The 10101-nt window shown below is 38.7% G+C and overlaps 1 pseudogene across 1 annotated transcript in view; it reads right to left on the bottom strand.

Annotated features, from left to right (window-relative positions):
* Window positions 1-354: 354 nt before the first annotated feature.
* LOC149046278 (DDB1- and CUL4-associated factor 1-like) overlaps window positions 355-10101 on the bottom strand; it is a 32540-nt pseudogene continuing 22793 nt past the window's right edge. Inside the window, exons 22-34 of the transcript XR_016186788.1 lie at window positions 8796-8871; window positions 8551-8612; window positions 8019-8085; window positions 6007-6078; window positions 5704-5763; window positions 5184-5266; window positions 4587-4671; window positions 3767-3999; window positions 3201-3294; window positions 2576-2680; window positions 2369-2442; window positions 1052-1132; window positions 355-764 (exon numbers count right to left, since the gene is read on the bottom strand). The product of XR_016186788.1 is annotated as a DDB1- and CUL4-associated factor 1-like (transcript). The remainder of the gene's footprint in view (window positions 765-1051; window positions 1133-2368; window positions 2443-2575; window positions 2681-3200; window positions 3295-3766; window positions 4000-4586; window positions 4672-5183; window positions 5267-5703; window positions 5764-6006; window positions 6079-8018; window positions 8086-8550; window positions 8613-8795; window positions 8872-10101) is intronic.

Below are 10101 nucleotides of genomic sequence, written 5' to 3'. Positions count from 1 at the left end.
TGTGGGAAATGGTCTCATTCTTTTCCCTCTCTGCAAGATTTCTTCCCTTCATCAACCATCAAAATGTTTGTTCAGTAATCTTGCATGCACTGATATCACTGTTGGACTCAGTTTCCAGCCGTTTCATCTCCCTTACATAATTTCCCAAGAACACTCTGCAATTTGTTACCATGGCTCGCTCATCAACCGAACCTTGGGGGTCATTTTCTGTGGCGTCTCTGTCCTCACACTGACTGCAATAAGTACAGACAGACTTTTAGCGGTTTCACCAAGGTCAAGATATCGACAAATGGTAACTCTGTGGCGAGTAGTCCTTTGCTGGCTTGTTTGCATTACAAAAGGAATAACGAACCATTCTATCCTTCCTATTTATTTGATAATCAGTAACATGGGTGTAATTTTTTCGATGATGACTTCTACTTTCTGCTACATAGCATTTTACATAAAAAAAACTCCGCCGTCAAGAAGCTCAACTCCAAGCTTAAACAATCATTCCCAAATTGTGTGATACAAGTACATTTTTCAAAGATAAAAACATCGCAGAATGACGTGCTCATTGTTGAGTTGAATTAACAACTGAAAGATGGAAACTTAAAAGCCGCGCTTCAAAAAATTGCAATATCACTGTCATCATCTGAATCATCATCGCCAGATATCGTGATTTCAATTTCGTCGTCATCATCATCATCGTCATCGTCATCATCATCATTTTCATCATCATCGTCATCGACATCGTCATCTTCCTCGCCAACTTCGTCGGATTCCTAAGAGAAAAAAGGCATGGAGTCGTTATTTTATTGACCTACATCAAACACGTGTTGCACTAAGTGACGTGTTTTTGAAGTATGTTCCAAAAGTAATTTAAAGTTCATCTCTGCTTTAGTGCCAGGGGGCGCTATAGTCCACAACCTAACAAAGTGCAGGATTTTGTATGCAAATAAGGCACGAACCAATCACATAACCGAATCCGCCTCCAAGATGGCGGTTTCACTTCTCTTTGATTGGTCCGTTCCTACGAATATTGATGTGAAAGTCCTTAAGATTCTCATACCTGCTCGTCCTCGTCATCAGCCCTACGCAGCCGCCCGACTTCGTACACCCGGCAAACGCTTTCGTCGGTGCTGGCCTGATTCTAAAAAAGAACGTTACCGAATTTATGATATGAAATAATTCACGTGAACTGTTATGACATGATGACAAGATCTTTACGATGATAGTTTGCAACTTATGCAATCATGAAATGACAAGTAAAGCTAGTCAGATGGTTCGCATTGCCAAAGTTTCTCCCAGTTGTCGTGGCATGAGCTAGCTGGGATTACTGCTGGCTCCTGAGCTTGCAGTGCAGGCGTTATATTAGGGCGAGTTAACGTTAAGAAGTTCGCGATCGATTATTTCACCGGCCACGTTTGACTTAGAGTTTGAGTGGAAAGTGGAAGGAGGGGGCAGTGAAAGGCGAAAAGACGCTTGCTCGAAGAGGCTGTTAAAAAGCGAAACACCCCATGACTAATTGTGCCTCACCGCATTTTCGGAATTGAGCAAGTAACCGTAACCACAAGAAAAAGAAAAAAGAAAAAAAAAAGCGTAGAGCGGATGAGTGAAACTGTGAGGCAGTTTTTTTCAGCACAGAGACAAATGGCTTCGACGTAACCTTTTCCGAGGACACAGATATGAGCTGATATTCGCTGTATCCTATGTTCTTTGAGTGTAGCTTCCGTTAATCCCTTTGGCGATGTTTTTCCCATTTGATCGTAAACGGTACTTTGAAGCAGACACACTTCTGCACTCGAAGGTTTGTTTTATAATTAGTTTTAAAGCTAACCAGCATCTGAAATAGAAAGCTTTTGCTAAAAAAACCAGTGGGTAACACTGCCAGCAGATCTTTTCCAGTGACCAGTGTGGAAATTAAGACTTTTTGCTACCCTCGTACTGCGCGAGACACTCCATGTTCTGATGAAAACTTGAGAGATTCCCTTAATCTGTCTACAGCCGCTTCCTGCTCTAAAAAATTCGGTTTTTCTAGGCAGCTTCCTCGTGAATGAAATCGGAATTGTCAATTACGCCTTCGAAAGAGTTCACCCTCTTTTGTTTTTCCCGCAAGATAATCATGAAGCAGTTTGGCTAGTGATTGACAAGTAGAGCTAAACCGCACCAATCGGCTCAGGTCTTACAATCAAGATAAATTGAATTTAATGTTTGATAGAAATCACAAGAATCCTCTTACCTCTGAAGAAGTGTCGGAGAAGAGGGAGAAAAAAAGAGAAGAGAGGAAGTTAAGTAGGGGCGGGAGAGGAAGAGGATGGGAATGAAAGAAGAAGGATGGAAGGGAGGAAAACAAAACAAGGCAGAGGTTTCCGATTTTTAAGCTTACCTCAATAACGGCTACAAAGCTGTCAGTTATATCGGTACACAAATCAAATATTGTCTTCTTAACGTCGATTGTAGCTGTTTGAAAGCAATTGAAATTTCCAACATCATTTTCTCACTCATTTCGTAAACGTCAAGATATTTCAAATTAACTGATAACGAGCGCCAAACAAAATTTCTATTAAAGTTTGTAGCAAGCCATCCTGCTCACCTATTGGTTTATAATCTGTTGCGTCAAAGGTCCTGAACGAGGTCTCGTACGGTCCAAGGAGCCTGGAAGGTAGCGGTATTTCCAAAGGATCCGAAAGATGTTTTACTATAAAATACGGAAGAACAAATACCGCTCCCTTCAGTCCAGAATTCATTTTTTTTTTCATTTTTAGAGATATCAGAGGCTCCGAGGGACTTTCCCCTGAGGGCCCAGTTATGTAAAGGGCGGATAACGCTATCCGACGGATAGAGTTTTATCTAATGGATAGCGCTATCCAACCTTCGAAAGACTGGAGCTGGAAGTTTTAGGGTTATGAGTGGAATAAAAGAGCTAGAGCTCTTTCACTTTTCCAAACACCGCAAAAGTTGCTAAATAATTGATGAAAAATTTCCTTACGCAATTTTGGATGTCTGTAAACTGCTAAAAACCTATGGAACCATAATCCCGGGTGAGTATTCTGTGCTCTCAATTTGAATTTGAATATCGAGATGACATATAGATCGCAACTAAAAGCTCACGACTTGGACGCACTAAAACCTCAATGTTGGGTCTGGTTTCCTTCGTAAAAAATTAATAAAGTATTAACAAATTTGAGAAGTGCGTAAACAAGTAAACATGAAATTACCCCCATACATGACGTCACCACTGTTATTGAAGATCACGTGACATTGATCTAGTGAAGGACATGTGTCCAGTAAATGGAAAGAGCGAAGATCCCACTGTTTTTAGCGTCAAGGATTATTGGCAAAGCAAAAGGCACACGCTTTATTTGAAATGAGTTGCTTTGGACATTCTCAGGGGTTAGTGTCACAAGAAACAGTAGTGCTTCGTCAGTTGTGAGGGCGGGGAAATAAGATAGTTTGGTTTTATCGACTAGGTTGATGATGTAAATTGGCCAGCAAATCACCAAGGATATTCAGACATAAGTTTATACTCCGTGGATCAGTCAGGTGACTGTGTATTGCTTCACGAAAACGCTCAAGATGAGGAAACAATAAACTTTTCTTATGAAATAATAGTCCTTGATATCTATCTCTCTCCCAATTCACTGTCAAAGTAAGAAGAAGGAGGTAGAGTGATTTTTCGAGATCCGTGAAAGGCCGACGTTGTGTTCCCTTATTTTCGTGAATCTGGACTCACTGCTTTACAGTATAGCATTGGCTCGTTCTTTAAAAACGATAAAAAGGATACAATCTCTGAATTGATGATAATCTCCAGCCCGGAGGGATGAAAAACGCCGCTGACAAAGTTGTTAAACTTGTCAAACTTGTGTATAACCCGTTTGCCTTTGACATCCCATAATACACCGTCGTTCAGTACCAGGTCGTCCGTGGGATTAAAGGGGGGAGGTTCTTTGAGTAGTTGTTAGTGTTGTTGGAATCGTGCAGAGTTAGTACCCGCTGACCTGTCGCAGTGTCGTAAATCTGATGGTTGAATATAATCTAGTGAATAATATCACCACACTCTAACTGCATTCTAATGCTCGTTGTTATCGAGGAAGAAAAAGGGGGTTTTGGCGCAGAAGTACCACAAGCAATAAACGACAAAAAAAGAAAAAAAAACCTGAATTAAATACAAAATAAATAAATCTCGAGTTCGGCGCCTTAAAGTTTGACTAATGTTTCAAAAGACGCATTTCAACCGGGTGACGTGAAAGAAAAACCAAAGTTATTTGTGAAGCATATCAAAATATCAAATCAAAAAAATATCAAACACAGCCAAGAGGCCTCAGAACAAGTAAACTGAGGCGCAGAGAGCTGATCTTGGCCATGAAGTCTGGGCAAAAAATTCCTCTTGAAAGTCCGTGTATTCGAGACAAAAAACGATCTCGCACAAACTTGGGCGAAATTAGCGATTCTATCATCCTTGCTGTCCCGTGTTCACGCACTAGCAATTTCGCTGATCAATTTTTCCTTTTGTAAATGTCCTAAATGAACAGCGACAATTTGTCAAACTGAGGCTACTCGCGATGTATTTGGAATTGAAAATGCATCACATGTCTTGAACTCACATGCGCAGTAGCGTCGTGTGTGCCAATAATTCTGTCTTCTGATAAATTACTAAACTTTACCCAAGTGTCCTCGCTAAATGGATGTCTGAGCCAAAGAGAAACAAATAAAATTATAAAGTAAATAGCACTTTTTATCAAATAGAGAGATAAATGTAACGACGAAACATTACAGTTCGCCTACTGTCACCGTGTCATTAACACCAATCCGATTACAGGATACGAGCCATGATATACACCTAAATTATTTCCCATTTTGCTTGTTTTATCTTGAGCGTTGATTGCCGCAGGTGAATTAAGTTGGAGTCATTGCTCGTCTCCTGTAATTTATGAAATTAGTTTGTCTAAGTGTCTTTTGTAAAAGTTGTAGCTCTGAAAGAACAATGTAAAACTTTTTTTTTCTATTTCAGCGATCCTCAAGTCAATAAAAATTAATGGTAAAACATAGTAAAGTATGTGTCTGTTTTATGTTTCTGCGACAAACATTGCAGTTTGTTAAAGGTGAGATACAAATAAACCAAGCAGAGACACAAACAAGGACGTGCCTATCAGATGCACTAGTGGTACCAATCAAACAGGTTTTCAAGTTCAAAGACTTACTTCATTTCGAAAACATCTCCAAATGACCAAAGAGCACAGGGAGGCAAAGCAGACGAAGATGACGTCAATAAAAGTTCGCGGTCCTAAAAATTGAAGAATTAAATACAGAATGACAATTTCAGTGATAAATGAATTCGTGAACACAACCTGAAAGGGTCACATAAGCCTTAGAAAGGTTCATAACGTTGCGAAACGCGCTGCAAAACTGATGAATAAAGAGGGTTGATTGGTTTCAGCGAAAGATATGGAAACTAAACAGTTAACAAGAAGACTGGATTTGACCGAACGTTAAGTAATTTAAAAGCAATAGAGGAGCTGCCTTGTTTGTGTGGATGTGGAACGAAATCGAACATCGAACATAACTTGTTACCATTTGACTGTTGATGGATTGGGGAAGGGAGGGGTGGGTGCGCCCCCCAAAAAACGTGAAAAACATTAATGAAACTTTCGACCTGTTCGAAGTAGAAAGAAAGGTATTTTTAACTATATGAGGAGGGAAACTTCCATGTTGTACTCTTACTTTTGAACATTGGCACATGGAAATTGCTCTGTCTGCGCTACAGAGATAAGTCGCCTCTTCCTGCAAAAGATCATTTTTTAAAAATAAATACGTAAAATAAAAAAGGACATGAATAATCATGCACTGAACGGTTTAAATCCAAAAAAGAACAACAAAAAAAAAAAAGAAAAGAAAAGAAGGAATAGGTATGATACAATCGACAACTTAACTTGTCACAATCAACGACTAATTCAAACACATATAGCTATTTCAAAAAAGTTGGCGTTTGACTTGAAATCAAAAGGTGTAAATTGAGTTTTGTACCTGTCCAGTCATTAAGTTGTATTCCTTCAACTCGCCTATTTGTGTTCCAAGTAAAACAGACTTGCCATCGGGCTGAGGAGAAAAAGTAAAAACTTAGGTACTACGTTTACATGACCTCATAAAAGCTACTGCTTTTTTTTTAAACTATAGTAAGGATAATTCTTACGGGTAGAAAAAAAAAAAACATAATTTCCAGTTTACTACGAATCAGCCAAATGTAAACGACACCAAGAAGAGGTTCAAACCGTTTGACTTCTAAGAGTGACCAGCGTCTAATTTCTCTTTACAATATCACTCCTTGAATCAAACATTAGGATCACGTGAATAACAGTGACCAGAGTCTAATTTCTCTTTACAATATCACTCCTTGAATCAAACATTATGATCACGTGAATAACAGTGACCAGAGTCTAATTTCTCTTTACAATATCACTCCTTGAATCAAACATTAGGATCACGTGAATAACAGTGACCAGCCTCTAATTTCTCTTTACAATATCACTCCTTGAATCAAACATTATGATCACGTGAATAACAGTGACCAGCGTCTAATTTCTCTTTACAATATCACTCCTTGAATCAAACATTAGGATTACGTGAATAACAGTGACCAGCGTCCAATTTCTCTTTACAATATCACTCCTTGAATCAAACATTAGGATCACGTGAATAACAGAGACCAGCGTCTAATTTCTCTTTACAATATCACTCCTTGAATCAAACATTAGGATCACGTGAATAACAGTGACCAGCGTCTAATTTCTCTTTACAATATCACTCCTTGAATCAAACATTAGGATCACGTGAATAACAGTGACCAGCGTCTAATTTCTCTTTACAATATCACTCCTTGAATCAAACCTTAGGATCACGTGAATAACAGTGACCAGCGTCTAATTTCTCTTTACAATATCACTCCTTGAATCAAACATTAGGATCACGTGAATAACAGTGACCAGCGTCTAATTTCTCTCTACAATATCACTCCTTGAATCAAACATTATGATCACGTGAATAACAGTGACCAGAGTCTAATTTCTCTTTACAATATCACTCCTTGAATAAAACATTAGGATCACGTGAATAACAGTGACCAGCGTCTAATTTCTCTCTACAATATCACTCCTTGAATCAAACATTAGGATCACGTGAATAACAGTGACCAGCGTCTAATTTCTCTTTACAATATCACTCCTTGAATCAAACATTAGGATCACGTGAATAACAGTGACCAGCGTCTAACTTCTCTTTACAATATCACTCCTTGAAGCAAACATTATGATCACGTGAATAAGAGTGACCAGCGTCTAATTTCTCTTTACAATATCACTCTTTGAATCAAACATTAGGATCACGAGAACAAAGAAAATGATCACCAAATAAGAAGCTCTTGATTTTTTAAACAAATTCTCTTTGTCAGCACCTTAGGGATTACATAGAGAACAGTAAGGAGAATATGCATACTGATGTTAGCATGTAAAGGGTCAAGCCCTGAAGATACATTTTTGAAGAGTAAATTTGATGTCTGAAGAAGTATTACGGTTCGTTCATCGTAAAAAAAATTTTAAAAAATCGGTATTCAGTTTCAATTGGTTTTAATTTTCTTCACTCTCGGGAACCGGTCTTTATTTATCACTTGGTGAGAAGGGTAGGTAAAATTTTTGGGGATCCCACGGTTTTTAGGGGGGGGAGCGAAGGGGGATCAGTCGTCTTTAACAGAGCTTAGAGGAGCAACTATAGAATTGACTGCCAATGAGGTGGCATCATTACAATACTACAGAATTTTAAGCGGGGATCAGGTGTATTTTATGGTGAAACAAAAAGAATACTCCGATCCCCCGCCCCACTCCCTTGGAGGAAAATTGACAGGCCCCTTCTTAAGTTTACTTCAACTGCTTCGTGTTTGCCAAATTTAGCCAACCAGGATCTTTTCTATCCTTGGGAGTGGTTAGTCCTCGAAATCAGTTATAGATCTTAAAAATCTCATTGAATGTGGTAACAGAGAGACTTACTGCAAAACATGCACATGTAAAGAAGCTGTTTTCTTCAGTATCGCGAATGGCCCTGAGCGGTTTAAATCTAATGGAGAAAAACACAGTTAGACACAACCGAGAACTAAACTTAACATAATCAAAGACTAATTGTTAAACTTCGTCGGTAAAATGCGTCAGAATTCTGTAGAGGAACATCATCTTGAACATTATCTTGAGCAAACTTAGCATATTCGAATCGTTTCCTTGAGTCCAAACCTATCTGCTAATAAAACTGAAAATAAAAGACTTCAAAAGGAGATCAACTAGTGTCACGTCCTTGCACGTGATAAACTCCACTTCTTTTGGTCGACGCGAAGACGATAAGCCGGCGCTTTTGAAAAACACGAAAAATCCACTCTGTTCAGAGATTATGGAAACCTCCGTCACCTGTGTTCAGAAATACCGTTTACGTGTGGACAGGGGTCTGAGAATCAGGTTACAATGATTCTGTTAAAAAAACATTAAGAATTTCTAATAAAGCGATACGAAGTACAAATAAGGCATCTCCTACCTTCCGTACACAAACCGTCTGTTTAGTCTGGCGCCGTTAAATCCGCCATGACGCGGAATCACCTTCAGGTGGGAAAACATTTTTCAAGATTGAGTACAGATATATGTTGAGGGAGATCACTCTGGAATAGGAGCTGACACGAGTATCAAAACGACCTATTATGATGATGAGATAAGTGTTTCCTTTGTCCGCCACCGTGGCAAAATAGTTTTGTTTGAAGCTAAGAACAATAGCAATATACATACTTCTCTTCGCTTTAACCTCGTCGTCATGTTCGATGGTGCGTAATATCTGTACTTTGGTTCAGGGCATTTGTGGGGTCTGACGATAGACAAATCGGAATAAGTTGATTGTTTTAAATAAACGGGCAAACGTTCGGAGAAACAGTTAAAAAAAAGGAAACAAATACCTAAAAACAGTAAGGGAGTGTGAAAAAAAAACCAAACAAAACAAGAGAAAGTCTATTCGTCTAGTGACCTAGAAAACCTTGTAGGCAAGAAATAATTCTTACTCACCTACCGGTCTACCAGGAGGAGCTTAGGGTTTCACAAACCCTTTATATAATTCTTAATAAAGAAACCACAACTTTTAGTTTGCAAGACATGTTTCGACATTCTTATGTCATCTTCAGTTGTAAATGCGATTTTAACGGTTGTACATTTGAATTTATATGAAATTACGTTACAAATTACGTATTGTTTACGTACGATTTGAATATTAAATACGAAAAAACGTGACAAAGCACGTGCTAGATGGGGAAAGAAGGAGAAAAGAAAAATAATGATAATCATAAGAAAAATTATTATGATAACAGAATCAAAAGGAAAGAGACAGCTCTAGATGCTTCAATTGCTGATTAAGGATGGGTTTGTCCCACTTAATATGCAATGCCTCTTTGATCTTAATTTCGTATTTCGAAGCGGCAGAATCTAAAATGGTGAAACATTCTGTACCACAAGAGTCGAGACAGGCCTTTGATGATTGTAGGTGCTTGTAAATGTGTGAAGTTTTTTCAGACAAGAGGTGCTCACGAACCCGTGTACAGATGTGGCGAGTGGTCTCACCAATATAACTGGCATTACAGCCAGCACACGAAAATTTATAAACGACACGCGAACGTAGACCTGGTGGTACTGAATCTTTCACACTGAACAAGTTTCTGAGCTTAAACGTATTGAAGACTAACTTAATATCTAAATCAGGTCTACAATAACGTTTCAGTAGTTGCCTTAACTTGGTTTGAGCGATGTCAGAAAACCGCCCAACATAAGGAAGTTTAAAATAATGCGAAGAAGGTTTTCCGGAGTTTAATGTGGCGTTATGCGTGGGAGAAGGATTATAGCTCTTGGCCAGATGCCTGGAGATAATCCTGTCTATGACGCTGGAAGGGAAACAATTTTTCCGTAGCAAGAAAATAAGTTTTTGTACATCCTTGTGGAAACCAACCCAGGAATTATTGATCTTATATACTCTGTCAACCAAAGTTCTTATTAAACCTAATTTGTACATCATAGGAGTGAAGCTAACGCTCGAAACGTTAAATTGGGAACT

Source organism: Pocillopora damicornis, chromosome 5 (genome assembly GCF_964200805.1).
Source record: "Pocillopora damicornis chromosome 5, jaPocDami1.2, whole genome shotgun sequence".
NCBI classification, from domain to species: domain Eukaryota; kingdom Metazoa; phylum Cnidaria; class Anthozoa; order Scleractinia; family Pocilloporidae; genus Pocillopora; species Pocillopora damicornis.
Note: the sequence above shows the minus strand (reverse complement) of the source record. Positions and strands in the feature narration are given on the sequence as shown.